This window comes from Nerophis lumbriciformis, linkage group LG25 (assembly GCF_033978685.3).
Source record: "Nerophis lumbriciformis linkage group LG25, RoL_Nlum_v2.1, whole genome shotgun sequence".
Classification (NCBI taxonomy): domain Eukaryota; kingdom Metazoa; phylum Chordata; class Actinopteri; order Syngnathiformes; family Syngnathidae; genus Nerophis; species Nerophis lumbriciformis.
The window spans coordinates 26,057,076-26,075,042 of NC_084572.2; the positions used below are offsets into that span (position 1 = coordinate 26,057,076).

The following is a 17,967-nucleotide window of genomic DNA, read 5'->3' on the forward strand; positions in this document are numbered from 1 at the left end:
CACTTTGCACACGTTTAGTAGTTTAGCTTTGCGTGTGCTATCAGGTTTGCACATGTTTTAGTTAGGGCTGGACGATTATGGAAAAAAAACTAAAACATTTTTAAATGTTTAATAATGCACTAAAAGTAAAATTTTAGAAAAATAATGAAGGATATTGCAAGCAGAAACATCTTTATTTGAACTATTTTTCATAAAAAAACGTTTTGAGGTTAGTGTACTCTATTAATCGAACAAACTAATCGATAGATTTTTCGATTACTAAAGCAATCGATAGCTGCAGACCTATGTGTTGATGAGCGAGGGCGAACACTTAGCACCAAATACAAATTCATGTGTAGGGAGATGCCAAAAATGTATGCATGTATGTGAAACACTGGACTCTACCATTCAAACTAGAGATGGCCGATATTATCGGCCAATAAATGCTTTAAAATGTAATATCGGAAATTATCGGTATCGGTTTCAAAGTTATCGGCATCGGTTTCAAAAAGTAAAATTTCGGACTTTTTAAAACACCGCTGTGTACACGAACGTAGGGAGAGGCTCAGAGCGCCAATAAACCTTAAGGGCACTGCCTTTGCGTGCCGGCCCAGTCACATGATATATGCGGCTATTACACACATACACAATATACAAACATACATATACACATACTGTACATATACATTCACTGTACAAACACATATACACATTCTGTACATTTACAAGTACATATGCATACGTACACTCATGCACAAAATCACGTTTCATCAAACATATATTAACGTTGTTGCCCAAGGGTAAACTGGGTATAACACATGGCACATGGACAAAGCTTTTACTATAACAATCTACAAGGTTAATGTAGGTTGCTTCTCTTTTCCCCCCCTCCATTTTTCTGCATTCTTTCGTATCTCAAGTTATCATTACGTATATGTGTTGTTGCATTTGAACAACTGTATTGTTGATAATGAAGGTAAAGGATTGGTATTGTTCATTATCAATAGCGCTATTTCTATTGGTATTTGTATTGATCCATTTGTAGTGTAATAATGCTCATTGTCATTTCTGTATTATTTTTTATTTTCGCTAACTGCTTATTTGCTATTACTTTTACCATCATATTTGTACATGTCGTATTTGCTGATGTTGCTCTATTGTTGTTGTTGTTGTTTGCTGTTGTTGTTTGTGTCTCTCTGTCTTATCCCCCTCTTGTCCCCACAATTTCCCCCTATGTCTTCTTTTTTTTCTCTTTCTATCCCCTCCTGCTCCGACCCCGGCTGCACTAAATGATAATATAAATACATTTAATAAAGTCAAATACAAATAAGGCAACAAGAGAAGTATCCTACACTTCTCTTTTGTAAAGTAAATCTGAACAGTCGACATGGGCATCTACATCAACTATATGATTTGCCTGAGAAGCTGGACAGGACAAAAAAAAAAAAAAAAAAAGTTAATGCAATGCATACTTGATCAACAGCCACTGTGTACCTTCATTGTTTTTATAGCTGTTGTTTTGAGGCATGTTTAAAAAAATAAAAAATAATGCACTTTGTGAAAGTCAAAGTATAGTATTTCCCATAGTTGTAGTGGGTATCAGGATTATCTCAGGGAGAGCATGTCCCAAATTCCAAGCTGTTTTGAGGCATGTTAAAAAAAATAATGCACTTTGTGACTTCAATAATAAATATGGCAGTGCCATGTTGGCACTTTTTTTCATAACTGGAGTTGAAGTTATTAACTTTTTTTGGAAAACCTTGTGTTTGATTGATTGATTGAAACTTGTATTAGTAGATTGCACAGTACAGTAAGTATTCCGTACAATTGACCACTAAATGGTAACACCCGAATAAGTTTTTCAACTTGTTTAAGTCGGGGTCCACGTTAATCAATTCATGGTAAAGTTACATTGTTTAATGCAGGGGTGCTCATTACGTCGATCGCGAGCTACCGGTCGATCTCGGAGGGTGTGTCAGTCGATCACCAGCCAGGCATTAAAAAAATAGTCCTAAAAATGAGCGATCATAAATCTTCACTATGACGTCACTTTCGTCACTTGATTGATATTCACGGCACCCGAGGGTCTTCTGAGATGACGCTGGCTGCTGCCAGCTCATTAAAATTACCGACTGGAAGGCGAGAAACACTTTATTGCAACAGACTCTGGCGCCGTACCTGTCGTCAAAACTCCAAAGACCGACTGCACAGTTGCGCTAACAAAACGAGTCTCAGAAAGCTGGCGTGCACAAGCTAGCAAGCTACGGAGTTTGCCGACAATGTATTACTTGTAAAGTGTATAGAAAGGAGTACGGAAGCTGGACAAATAAGATGCCAAAAACCAACCACTTTCATGTGGTATTGGACAGAAAGGAGGACTTTTTTTCTCCTCCATTCGAAAATGCGGACGTTTTTAGCACCACTGTCTGATTCCAATCAATGCAAGTCATCACAATCAGGTAATACACCAACTTATATTCTTGTCTTCATGAAAGAAAGGAATCTATATGTGTTAAACATGCCTGCATTATCTTTAAACACCTTTAACTTATTAACAATATTAACTATATGTGTTAAACATGCTTGTATTATCATTAAACACCTTTAACTTGTTAACAATATTAACTATATGTGTTAAACATGCTTGTATTATCTTTAAACACCTTTAACTTGTTAACAATATTAACTATATGTGTTAAACATGCTTGTATTATCTTTAAACACCTTTAACTTATTAATAATATTAACTATATGTATTAAACATGCTTGTATTATCATTTAACACCTTTAACTTGTTAACAATATTAATTATATGTATTAAACATGCTTGCATTATCTTTAAACACCTTTAACTTGTTAACAATATTAACTATATGTATTAAACATACTTGTATTATCATTAAACACCTTTAATTTATTAACAATATTAATTATATGTATTAAACATTCTTGTATTATCATTAAACACCTTTAATTTATTAACAATATTAACTATGTGTTAAACATGATTGCATTATCATTAAACACCTTTAATTTATTAACAATATTAACTATATGTGTTAGACATGCTTGCATTATCATTAAACACCTTTAACTTATTAACAAAAACATATATTTCATAAATAAGTAAATATAAATTATATATATGAATGAGGTAGATCCCCACGACTTGATCAATTGAAAAGTAGCTCGCCTGCAGAAAAAGTGTGAGCACCCCTGGTTTAATGCATCCAGCGGGGCATCACAACAAAATTAGGCATAATAATGTGTTAATTCCACGACTGTATATATCTGTATCGGTTGATATCAGAATCGGTAATTAAGAGTTGGACAATATCGGAATATCGGATATCGGCAAAAAAGCCATTATCGGACATCTCTAATTCAAACCCCTCCAAAGACCATCATGGTGAAGACCAAAGAGCTGTCAAAGGACCCCATGCACAAGATTGTAGTCCTGCACAAGACTTGAATGGGCTTCAAGCCAATCGAAAGAGACCACTATTGGCAATAATTCAAAAAGGAAGAAATACAACAGTCAATCGCCCTGGCTGTGGAGCGCCATGCAAGATTTCATCTCGTGGGGAAAAAGATGATTCTGAGGAACCAGCCCAGAACGAGGGTTAGGGAGCAGCTGGTTAATGATCTAAAGGGAGATGAGCCTTTGGACCACAAAATTGCAGGTCAACAAGCATCCTAGAACAGACCACAGTCAATCAAAAAAAGCGTGGTTTAAAGACTATTAAACTGTTTGCTCCACTAACAAGCTTGTGCATACACAAACACTTTAATGAGGCAGAAAAAAAAACAATGTCCCAATCCTAGTAGCATGTAAATACTGCTTGGTTATGGTAATATATTCTTGGACCGCTGTTAGCTTTGATTACAGCACACATTTGCTCTGGTAAAGTTTCCACAACCCTCTGCAATGTCACAACATGAATTTCCGTCCAGAGTTGCATTAATCTTTGGTCAAGTTCTTATATTAATGACGGGGGATTCAAATGATTGTGTAAAGTGGGACATTGCAGTTCTTAAAGGGGAACAGCACTTTTTTGGAATTTTGCCGATTGTACATAATCATCATGGGAGACAAGAAAAAACTTCATTTTTTTGGGCGGGCGATTTCAAAGATGATAAAAAAAACGCTTTGAAGACATGGCTAATGTGAGTCACCGTTGTAGCCTTCAAAGCCTCTAAAACAACTTCAAAACCCTCCATCAACGTTTTATATTCACACTGCAAGTCTGTATATAGTATTAACAGACACGATCATAACAATATGTAACATGTACAATATTTACCCTATTTTGGTCATTTTAATCATTGCCGTAACTAATTATTCGGTGCATTTATTACCGTTTCCATAGCAGTGCACGTCTGACTTCCTTCCGGAATCTAACACGCATGTGTGTTCTAATCACGGCAGACTTGGTAACAGACAACAAAGACGACTATTTTTGGACAAATGAGGATTCACAACCTGATCTTTTTGAAGCTGAATATACAGAGGATGAACTGCTGCTTCTCGAAGCCAGCACGAAAGAAGAGTGAGACGTTGGAGCAGACGGAAAGTGAATCGAAGCTGCAATATATGGAACTTGAAGACAAGCTATTTCGACATAAATGGAGTGCTTACCCATAATAAACCGGAAAAAACGCCAGCTTGACCAAACGCACAACTTTCCATCGAGTGAGTCACATTTTATATTGATCATTATTACAACTACAGTACATAAGCTGTCTGGCTAGTTGTGTACAATCAAAACATCATATGGGCTAATACTTTACAGATACTGTAATATAATTGTTCATGTTTTCAGTCAGTAGAGATTGGTGTCTTACCGCAATTTGTTCTGCATTACAAACTCTAACGTGCTACCTGCTGACGCAGAAGCCAGCTTAACTCTCGCCGTTATTGGCTTCTACGGATAATACCATAGCTGCGATCCCGCTTTCAATCTTGAAGATAGACAATTTGCTAGGTAGGAGCTACGTGCTAATGGTAGTTATGATGCATGCAATAATAAAGCACTGGTTCTTCTGGTAGTAATTCGAGGTTGATATCATAGTGGTGTGTGTATTACAACCCCTGGTAAAAATAACGGTATCAGCCGACTTGGAAGATGTTTATTCAGTTGTTTAATTTTGTAGGGAAAAAAAACAGGATAACAAACGAATGGCAACTTTCTGTCTTTAAGAAACACCACGAAAATCTGGAAAATAAATTGTGGTAGTCAGTAAGTTTTTAATTTTTAGATCAAGCACAGTAAAAAAAATATGGTATCACTTAATTCTGAGGAAAAAAGGAATCATGAATAACAAACTACAACGCATCACTAGTACTTAGTTGCACCACTCCTGGCTGTAACACCTTTCAGTCTCTGACTTTTGGACTTACCGAGTGAAAAACAGTATTATTCATCAATCTTGCTCCAACTTTCTCTGATTGTTGTTGTCAGTTCAGCTTTGCAAGTTGGAGTTTTGTCCCATGAGCTAGATGGAGCCTATTCCAGAAGGTGGGGGGTACACACCGGACTTGTCGAAAGTCAATCACAGTGCACACATAGACAACCAACCAAACACCACACATGTTCAGTTCGATTAACTGACCTTATGTATCTTTCTTCAAGGAAAGTTTTTAAAGGTGATTTGCTTAATTTCCCCTTTTCTGTTTTAAATTAATAATTGTATGTATCTTACAATTAGAGATGTCCGATAATATCGGCAGGCCGATATTATCGGACATCTCTAATTGTCCGATAAATGCGTTAAAATGTAATATCGGAAATTATTGGTATCGTTTTTTTATTATCGGTATCGTTTTTTTTGTTGTTGTTTTTGTTTTTTGTTTTTTATTAAATCAACATAAAAAACACAAGATACACTTACAATTAGTGCACCAACCCAAAAAACCTTCCTCCCCAATTTACACTCATTCACACAAAAGGGTTGTTTCTTTCTGTTATTAATATTCTGATTCCTACATTATATATCAATATATATCAATACAGTCTGCAAGTGATACAGTCCGTAAGCACACATGATTGTGCGTGCTGCTGGTCCACTAATAGTACTAACCTTTAACAGTTAATTTGACTAATTTTCATTAATTACTAGTTTCAATGTAACTGTTTTTATATTGTTTTACTTTCTTTTTTTTTCAAGAAAATGTTTTTAATTTATTTATCTTATTTTATTTTATAAAAAATTTTTAAAAGTACCTTATCGTCACCATACCTGGTTGTCCAAATTAGGCATAATAATGTGTTAATTCCAAGACTGTATATATCGGTTGATATCGGTATCGGTAATTAAAGAGTTGGACAATATCGGAATATCGGATATCGGCAAAAAGCCATTATCGGACACCCCTACTTACAATATTAAGTTCTTATCATACACAGATACGTTATTACTACTATACATTTTAATTGCTATATGTGTGTATGTTTGTGCAAGAACTGTTCTATGTTATTTTTGTTTTTTATAAATAGCATTCATGTCTGTTAAAAGTTTGACAAGACTCGTGAAGTCTCCGGGCTAACACCTGCCGTTGCATTTGCACACTGTAAAACAGACACTATGATCATCACTTTGTGTGTGAAGTGCCTCGTTTGTAAAGAAAATTCAAATAAAAAGATTGAAAATGGTCACCCATGAAGTGACCATTGGTCGCGATTTACTGCGCGGTTCGTTTTCCCGGGATGCAAACGGAGGACTCCAGACAGGACTTGCAGGTAGGAACATCATGTAATTCTCAAAAAACACTCAAAGAGGTACAAAAACAGAAAACTAACTGACGGAACAAGGTGCCAATCGCACTCGAAACTAAACTTAGCATAGGCTAGGAGACCAGCAAATCTTACGTGACGCGAGCATGAAGCAAACAAAGTAGCCAGACCGACGGACTGGCAAAGGCAGGCTTAAATAATGTCTCTTGATGAGCAACAGGTGAGTGTCTCGAACACAAGAGGCAGGTGCAAATAATAAGTAGCCATGGTAACAAACTCAGGAGGTGCACAAACAGGAACTAAAGGAGTCCAAAACGAACAGAAAACACAAAACATGATCTGGACCACGGATCATGACATGAAGTAATTATTCAATGGGTGGCTTCTATGGATTTGCTTAAAGGGGAACATTATCACCAGACCTATGTAAGCGTCAATATATACCTTGATGTTGCAGAAAAAAGACCATATATTTTTTTAGCCGATTTCCGAACTCTAAATGGGTGAATTTTGGCGAATTAAACGCCATTCTAATATTCGCTCTCGGAGCGATGACGTCACAACGTGACGTTGCATCGGGAAGCAATCCGCCATTTTCTCAGTCAAAATCAGCTCTGTTATTTTCCGTTTTTTCGACTGTTTTCCGTACCTTGGAGACATCATGCCTCGTCGGTGTGTTGTCGGAGGGTGTAACAACACGAACAGGGACGGATTCAAGTTGCACCAGTGGCCCAAAGATGCGAAAGTGGCAAGAAATTGGACGTTTGTTCCGCACACTTTACCGACGAAAGCTATGCTACGACAGAGATGGCAAGAATGTGTGGATATCCTGCGACACTCAAAGCAGATGCATTTCCAACGATAAAGTCAAAGAAATCTGCCGCCAGACCCCCATTGAATCTGCTGGAGTGTGTGAGCAATTCAGGGACAAAGGACCTCGGTAGCACGGCAAGCAATGGCGGCAGTTTGTTCCCGCAGACGAGCGAGCTAAACCCCCCTGGATGTCTTGGCTCACACCGTCCCGAAGATGATCAAGAGAAGAATATCGACCCTAGCTTCCCTGGCCTGCTGACATGAGGGTATGTCTATAGAATATATTAATTGATGAAAATTGGGCTGTCTGCACTCTCAAAGTGCATGTTGTTGCCAAATGTATTTCATATGCTGTAAACCTAGTTCATGGTTGTTAGTTTCCTTTAATGCCAAACAAACACATACCAATCGTTGGTTAGAAGGCGATCGCCGAATTCGTCCTCGCTTTCTCCCGTGTCGCTGGCTGTCGTGTCGTTTTCGTCGGTTTCGCTTGCATACGGTTCAAACTGATATGGCACAATAGCTTCAGTTTCTTCTTCAATTTCGTTTTCGCTACCTGCCTCCACACTACAACCATCCGTTTCAAAACATTCGTAATCTGTTGAATCGCTTAAGCCGCTGAAATCCGAGTCTGAATCCGAGCTAGTGTCGCTATAGCTTGCTGTTCTTTCCGCCATGTTTGTTTGTGTTGGCTTCACTATGTGACGTCACAGGAAAATGGACGCGTGGTTAAAATCAGGTACTTTGAAGCTTTTTTTAGGGATATTGCGTGATGGGTAAAATTTTGAAAAAAAACTTCGAAAAATATAATAAGCCACTGGGAACTGATTTTTAATGGTTTTAACAATTCTGAAATTGTGATAATGTTCCCCTTTAAGTAATAAATTAATGACCTTTTTTAGCCATTGCTATTTATTTACATGTTTGCAGTAATAGCACAATATGCATTTTCTTTCAGCTTCCTATGTCTGTCTCTCGACCAGGCGGGTGGAAAAGTTTAAGTGTGCCATGCACTAAGCACACCAAATGTGCAATACTACATTTATTCAGGGGTATGGGGCGCTCTGAAACACAGGCCAACTCTTCCCTGGGGGAATGTTACCAACCTGCCCGAGGCTTTATGTTGATGTCACATTTAGTGAGCCGGCATTGTGACAGAATCCAAAGTGAGATCCGCACACAGTGTCTGAGTCCGGTCTCGGCACGAAGAGGAGCGGGGATGACCCAAAAAGCACTTTACATTCATTTCAGCCTCCCTCACATATGAACAGAAACAATGATGGCGGATGTTGAGGGATGGAAGGACAAAGAGATGCGGTGTGAAACAAAAAGTGCAGAGGTGGTTATAAAGAGCTTTGCCATCCCTGAAGCAAATGTAAATACCCACCCCAGCACTAATGCACCACTAGGAACAACTCGGAGAACACGGCGAATGTGTGTGTCTAAGTGAATAGGATGTATGGAAGTGCAACCCTACATCAGTGTGGGTGAATGCCTGCATTGCTGTAATGTCTCGCTTATCTCTGGATTATGCTGACTTGCAGCTATTAGGAATTGTTCACATTTAAACCGACAGGGAGCTATTTCTAAAACCGCACAGGCCGTCTATCACCCCATTGTCTGTCCCTCTGCATGTGCCAGCTGCAGTATATAAAGCTGTAAAATGAGTCCAATGGGAGAAGAGTAGTAGATAGCGGAATATAATGGTCCACAGATAGTGTGGATGTCAGCATTGATAAGCAAGTGTGGCAGGCAGAAAGAAAGCGTTAGGGATGGATGATACAGGGAGATGAGTCGGCCGCAAAGGCAGTCATGCGACGGCATTGACGGCGGCCCTCGATCAACAGTGACATAATAAGACTTGACGGAATATGATGTTACGGACGGGCGTGCGAGACTTGTTACCCGCCATAGAAAACGACAGGATGTGCATCAGCATTATAGTGATCACCGCCGCGGTCATCACATCAACCACGCTGAGAAATGGAAGAGGCCTGGCTTGCGTGCCTGTTTTCCCATATATCAGTCAAAGAGGGAGTTTTTTTGGGGGGGGGTGTGCGCATATGCATGTTTTGAAGAGCCACCCAAGAGAAATGATCAGACTTTAAATGCAAAAAGATGCATGGCCCCGTGAAGCCTTAAGCCTCCAGCTATGTTTACTCTGCACAGAGAAAGACCAAAGCGTCTTCACCCTTCAGCAAGTTCATTTTGTCAAAAACGCATACATACAAAAAACCATAAAGGGTTATTTTGAACAACAATACCAAGGTTTGTTGGAAGTAATGTACATCATCACTGTCAAAGGACACCCGTGCAATTATTTGTCCGGTGTTGGCGTTAACGCACTTTTTGTGTCTTTATACGCATTGAAATCAGTGTTTTGTTTTGTTTACATTTGCCAGGTCAAACTATTAATTATTAATTATTGGTCGACTTCAAGGTATTGCACTATTCGCATACTTGCCAACCCTCCTGGATTTTCCGGGGGACTACCGAAATTCAGCGCCTCTCCCGAAAACCTCCCGGGACAAATTTTCTCCCGAAAATTTCCCGAAATTCATGCGGACCTGAGTGACGTGTCGACAGCCTGTTTTCACGTCCGCTTTCCCACAATATAAACAGCGTGCCTGCGCAATCACGTTATAACTGTGGAATGATCGAGGGCGAGTTCTTGGTTTCTTATGTGGGTTTATTGTTAGGCAGTTTCATTAACGTCCTCCCAGCGCGGTAACAACACACAACAACAGCAGTCACGTTTTCGTCTACCGTAAAGCAGTTCGTCTGCCGTAAACAGCAATGTTGTGACACTCTTAAACAGGACAATACTGCCATCTACTGTACATGCATATGTGACAATAACATCTACGGCTTTCAGAGAGTGCAGTGCACAACTGCGCACACAACAAGGAGACGGAGCAGAATGCATCATCAGAGAGGGTGTTCAGCATGGTTAGAAAAATAGTGACAGAGAATAGAACAAGGATAGACAATTCAACCCTTAACTCAACAATGAGTAGATGAGTGTTGTGTGTGTATATAAGTGTAAATAAATGAACACTGAAATTCAAGTATTTCTCTTATTTATATATATATATATATATATATATATATATATATATATATATATATATATATATATATATATATATATATATATATATAATAAATATATATATATATATATATATAGCTAGAATTCACTGAAAGTCAAGTATTTCTTTATATATATATATATATATATATATATATATATATATATATATATATATATATATATATATATATATATATATATGAAATACTAGACTCACTGTGGAAGCGCTAAAAAAACTACAGCAAGGCTGACAGAGAGAAGACGCAGTCAAAGTGGAGGCATGTAGACCGCACACAAACCGGCGCATCCTTAAGAGACGGTCAGAAAGCATCTTGAAAACGGTCTGTAAAATATCATATATGCAACATTTTAACCAAAGAACCACCATTATATATTATGTAGACCACAATGAAGAGTTGCAAATGTAGAAAGATGTAAAATATCATATATGCTACATTTTAACCAAAGTATTTCTTATATTATATATATATATATATATATATATATATATATATATATATATATATATATATATATATGAAATACTTGACTTGGTGAATTCTAGCTGTAAATATAATCCTCCCCTCTTAACCACGCCCCCAACCACGCCCCGCCCCACCTCCCGAAATCGGAGGTCTCAAGGTTGGCAAGTATGACTATTCGGTACAATTTTTTAATTTTTGAGTCGCCGAAAGTTTTATCGATCGCAAATACTGCATTTCCGGTATTGGGACTCCCACATGTTGTTGTTTTCGTCATGGTGAGCAATAAACCCAAGAAGCGAAGCTTCAATGAAAAGTGGCTTCAGGAGCCACTTTTCAGCAAATGTTTCACTTATGAAGATGGAAAGATGTTTTGCACGCCATGTAAACGGGCTAAGAAAAAGAAAACCTTTACGACCGGGTGCACTGATTTTCAAAGATCCAGCCTCACCAGGCACCAAGAAACACCCTCCAATTTGGGTCCCTACAGTTCCGCTCTTTGGTCGGAATGACGAGCCGTTCCAGTCGATTTGTTACAACTCTTTATTTATGTTTTCCACAAAACCAAGCGGACATCCACCATGCTAGTAACACTCCTGAACATGCTAGCGCTCCCTCTCCTAACTTGCCCACTCACTTACACACGTCACTCACCCCACATACCGCCATTCTTAAAGGGGAACACACAGCTTATGGCCATCACCAAGCCAGAGATCAGAGATGAAATGCTAGAGTGCCACTCTATTAAATTACATTGAAACTAACTTGCAAAATTCTAAATTTGTTGGCATTATTTGCCATGAAAATGTAGATGTGGCGGTTTTCAAACCACTGATGATCGACATACAGGTGAGAATAATCAATTCAATTTGTCATCATGTATGCCCTGGCACACCATTATCATCATTTCATGACCGAAGCAAAAAACATTTTGCACTTTTACACACTGAAATAAATACACCTACAACTTATTAAATGAAAATATAGAAAAAAATACCGGCAGCGGTAAAGTTTAGATCAGGGGTAGGGAACCTATGGCTCTAGAGCCAGATGTGGCTCTTTTGATGACTGCATCTGGCTCTCAGATTAATCTTAGCTGACATTGCTTAACACGATAAGAAATGAATAATTCCACTGGTAATCAGTGTTAAAAATAACATTCAAAATATAAAACATTCTCATGTATTTTAATCCATCCATCCGTTTTCTACCGCACCTGTTCAAGAAGTCGCATTAATGGTAAGAAGTATTTTATTCATTATTAGTTAGCTTTAGAATATAAATGTTATTAAAAAGAATAACAGACGTGTTATACTCTAATGTTGGTCTTACTTAAAAATGCACGCATTTAGTTATATTCAGTGTTAAAAAATATTATATGGCTCTCACGGAAATACATTTAAAAATATTTGGCTTCCATGGCTCTCTCAGCCAAAAAGGTTCCCGACCCCTGGTTTAGATCCATGAAGGAAAGACAAAAGTGAATGAATGTTTATAACTGAATACATTTACATATGCATAAAAATGTTTTCTTTTGTATTATTTTTGAATGAATTGAGTAATGTTTATGACAACCTTTTTCCAAAACACAATATAGAATGTGAGATATAGCAGGATAATGCATACATTTATCATTTGTTTTCAAAACGCTTACAAAAAAGTGGGACCCCAAAAATGTACTGTGGGACCCCATTTTTATGATTTGATGGGGTCCCTGGGACCCCATTATGAAAATTCCTAGCGCCAACACTGTTTGTCTATGCTTTTGTAGAAGCAATATACACAACTTTAATATTGTGACTTACTTCAGAGAAGTAAGTCACAATATTAAAGTTGACTTACTTCAGAGAAAATATACTTTCATCGTCACTCATCTGCTGAAAGCGTTTGAAAGTCCTTGACACTTGGTTTTGTTAAAGTAAAGTTGGGGACAATCAAACTCATTTGCAATTTAACAAGCATCATTATCACTGTGTGACAAGAAATAGCTAAACATGCTATACTACACACCTCAGGATACAATAAGCCGTGCCAACGGCTAAGCTAAACCTCCTGAATGTAAGCAAGGGTGGGCGGATCAATACAAATATCGGCAGTAACGACAACATACAGTATATAGTATCAGTGCATGGTCGATATTACAGTGTTTAGATTAACCTTTTTTATTATCAGCAAAAATATTTTTGGTCATTTTTGTTATCGTTTACAAGCTCAGCAAATAACTCCCTTGACATATGACAACTTGAATGGTAAAAAATTAATGATTTAAATAAGAGCCAACGGTGGCTTTTGTTTAGTTATTTTGCTCTATTGACCTGGGGATAGGCTGATTGGCAACACTAAATTGGCCCTAGTGTGTGAATGATTGTCTGTCTATCTGTGTTGGCCTTGCGATGAGGTGGCAACTTCTCCAGGGTGTACCCTGCCTTGCGCTGGAGTGCAGCTGGGATAAGCTACACATCAGCAGCTACCGGAAGGTAAGAAAAGTTGGTTTTCCATAATAATGCGAAACAAAACGCCAGATATAAAATATTATATATACTATAATATTTTATATAATATACTAATATATATAATATACTAATGCTAATGCGTGCCATTTTGTGGTCCTTATACACACGCCATAAAAATACTCGTATGTTGAAGCACAGTATGTCTAACTACTGGAGCCGTAATTCTCCCAAATGTATAGCTTACCAAAGTCTTACTAAAACATTCTGACAGATTTTTGAGTGCCGTGTGTAAAGTTCTATATTCTCAATGGAACATTTGAAGTTTTGGTGTTGGTTACTGCCTTCATATTTTATTTTATTTTATTTTTTTATTTTTTTATTAGATTTTACTGCTGCTTTGGATCTTATAGACCATAAATTGTTGATTGATAAATGGAAATGTTACGGTTTTGGTTCCATGGCTGTCTCTTGGTTTGTGAGTTATTTATCTGACAGAACTCAACGTGTATATTTAAATGGTACGCTATCGAACAGCTATGGTTTAAGCTGTGGTGTGCCGCAAAGCAGTTGTTTGGGACCACTTTTATTGTCAATTTTTACAAATTATCTTCCTCGTGACTCAAAAATCCAGTTTGGTATTGTATGCTTATGACACCACATTATATCATTCTGTATCTTCAATAGGAGAACTTCAGTCTGTCCTCTCAAAGGACTAGATCAGTGGTTCTTAACCTAGTTGGAGGTACCGAACCCCACCAGTTTCATATGCCCATTCACCTAACCCTTCTTTAGGGAAAAAACATTTTTTTGTTTTTTTTAATTCAAGACAAAGTTACGTTTTTACTGGTGCACAAAATGAACCGTGCATGAACATCACCTTGTTCAAAGAACAAAACCAACACAGTGCATGAACTCACAACAAATTACACACCTGGAAATTAGTGTGACTTCTGCTGTTGCCGTATCCATAATACGCCGATAGGGAGAAGTTTTTATTTACACGATGAGTCGGGTGTGTCTTGACCTCCGCGGCGGAGGCTCCGCCGAACCCCTGAGGCCCACTCACCGAACCCCTAGGGTTCGATCGAACCCAGGTAAAGAACCACTGACTTAGATGCTGTTACTGAGTGGGTTATAAGTAATAGACTGGTTTTAAACATTTTAAAAACAAAACGTATTGTCTTTGGTTCACAACATAGTCTGGCATAAAATCCTACACGTATTTTAAAGATTTCAGGACAATCAATCAAGCAAGAGGATAAAGTAAGACTTTTGGCCGTTACACTTAGTAATACACTTTCGTGGTCTGAATATATCAATCAAATTGTCGCTAAGATGGGTAGAAGTATCCTTGCTGTTAAGAAATGCGCTACGCATGTAAAACCTGCAATTCGCAGACAGGTAGTACAAACATTGGTGTTGTGTCATCTGGATTATTGTTCAGTTATTTGGGCTTCTGCACCCAAGGTTGAGCTTACAAAATTACAAACAGATCAAAATCGATTTGTTATAAACATTGGTGTTGTGTCATCTGGATTATTGTTCAGTTATTTGGGCTTTTGCACCTAAGGTTTAGCTTACAAAACTACAAACAGCTCAAAATAGGGCAGCTAGACTTACTCTTGATTGTTCTTAGAGATCGAGTGTGGACTGCATGCACTTGTGTCTTGGATGGCTGAAGGTTATTCATTGATTATCCAGCAGTTTCTTGTTATTTATTTGAAACACTATTCATAACACGTACCCTTCAGCTCTTTTTAAGCAGATTGGTTATAATGCTGACGTTCACCACAACAATACCAGAGCTTCAACTCAAGGTCTACTTGCATTACCACGACCAATAACTAATTCAATGAAGAGCACTGTTGTATACAGAGGAATTTCATTATGGAATACTCTTCATTTAAATATTAGGACTATTCCCAGTAAAAAAAAAAGCATTTAAGAAACATGTAAAAACACTTTTTAGACTTAACAGTTAATATTTCATATTATCAGTTTGAGAACTTTATTTTCCTCTTTCACTTTTTCTTTTCTTTTATTGTAACTGGATTTGCGTATGTTCTGTAACTGTATCTGTGTACTGTTATTTTATTTTATTATTTTGAGAATTTTATTCTTCTTTTCCTTTTTCCTTTATTTTATTTGTAATTGGATTTGTGTATGTTTAGTAACTGGATCTGAGTATTATTATTTTTTGACTTTGAACTTTTGAAAAGGACCCCAGGAAGACTACTACCCTGGCATTTGTGCGTCGGCTAATGGGGATCCTCAATAAGCAATAAAAACAATATAGCAGTCTCCACGTATCTCTTATGTGTGACTGCCATCTACTTGTTACACTTATCATTACACCATGTACCAAATAAAATAGCTTTGACGTCGTTATAAGGCGCACAGTCGATTTTTGAGAAAATGAAAGGATTTTAGGTGCGCCTTATAGTCCGAAAAAAACGGTACGTGTTTTGCTTAAAGATGGCATTGTCAACTTGATGTGCGGCGATAATAAGAAAGTTTGTCACAAAACGTGATATTTCTTAATGTAACGTTTTAAAACATATTCAAAATAGTTAACACATCTGCCTCACATTTCAGAGGTTCTCGGTTTGAATCTTGGACTTTGATGTCTCTGTGTTCAGTTTGCATGTTTTCCTTGCACTTGTACGTGTTTTCTCCTGCTACTCCAGTTTGTTTCCCCCATGTTTGGCTAATTGAAAACTAAACTGTCCACAGGTGTTAATAGTTGTTTGTCAAAGTGTGCACTGTGATTGACTATCGACAAGTCCGGCGTGTACCCCTCACCCTCCGGAATAGGCCCCACCCAGCTAGCTCATGAACAAAATGAGCTGTAGAAAATGACACCTCAATGAACACTTCTTAATCAGAAAAAAAAAAAAATTCAGTCTAAGTCTGGGCCCTGTCCAGACTGAGGCCAATGGGAAAAAAAATCATAGCCATAGCACACATAAACATGTGTGTAAGAGGGAAACATCAAAGAACACAAACAACATTAAAGGGGAACATTATCACCAGACCTATGTAAGCATCAATATATACCTTGATGTTGCAGAAAAAAAGACCTTTTTTTTTTTAACCGATTTCCGAACTCTAAATGGGTGAATTTTGGCAAATTAAACGCCTTTCTATTATTCGCTCTCGGAGCGATGACGTCACAATGTGACGTCACATCGGGAAGCAATCTGCCATTTTCTCAAACACATTAGAAACACCGAGTCAAATCAGCTCTGTTATTTTCCGTTTTTTCGACTGTTTTCCGTACCTTGGCGACATCATGCCTCGTCGGTGTGTTGTCGGAGGGTGTAACAACACGAACAGGGACGGATTCAAGTTGCACCAGTGGCCCAAAGATGCGAAAGTGGCAAGAAATTGGACGTTTGTTCCGCACACTTTACAAACGAAAGCTATGCTACGACAGAGATGGCAAGAATGTGTGGATATCCTGCGACACTCAAAGCAGATGCATTTCCAACGATAAAGTCAAAGAAATCTGCCGCCAGACCCCCATTGAATCTGCCGGAGTGTGTGAGCAATTCAGGGACAAAGGACCTCGGTAGCACGGCAATCAATGGCGGCAGTTGTTCCCGCAGACGAGCGAGCTAAACCCCCTGGATGTCCTGGCTCACAGAGCTTCTACGGTCCCTTATGCCACCGAAGATGATCAAGAGAAGAATATCGACCCCAGCTTCCCTGGCCTGCTGACATCAACTCTAAAACTGGACAGATCAGCTTTCAGGAAAAGAGAGCGGATGAGGGTATGTCTACACAATATATTAATTGATGAAAACTGGGGTGTCTGCACTCTCAAAGTGCATGTTGTTGCCAAATGTATTTCATATGCTGTAAACCTAGTTCATAGTTGTTAGTTTCCTTTAATGCCAAACAAACACATACCAATCGTTGGTTAGAAGGCGATCGCCGAATTCGTCCTCGCTTTCTCCCGTGTCGCTGGCTGTCGTGTCGTTTTCGTCGGTTTCGCTTGCATACGGTTCAAACCGATATGGCTCCATAGCTTCAGTTTCTTCTTCAATTTCGTTTTCGCTACCTGCCTCCACACTACAACCATCCGTTTCAATACATGCGTAATCTGTTGAATCGCTTAAGCCGCTAAAATCCGAGTCTGAATCCGAGCTAATGTCGCTATACCTTGCTGTTCTATCCGCCATGTTTGTTTGTGTTGGCATCACTATGTGACGTTACAGGAAAATGGAGGGGTGTATATAACGATGGTTAAAATCAGGCACTTTGAAGCTTTTTTTAGGGATATTGCGTAGGTATAGGTTAAATTTTGAAAAAAACTTCGAAAAATAAAATAAGACACTGGGAACTGATTTTTAATGGTTTTAACCCTTATGAAATTGTGATAATGTTCCCCTTTAAATACATTAAAAGAG

General features: G+C 38.2%; 1 protein-coding gene across 2 annotated transcripts in view; it reads right to left on the minus strand.

Annotated features, from left to right (window-relative positions):
• The window catches only part of LOC133621737 (protein sidekick-1-like), a 782,002-nt gene that overhangs the window by 633,443 nt on the left and 130,592 nt on the right, over nt 1–17,967 (minus strand). The gene's annotated exons all lie outside the window — the stretch shown is intronic.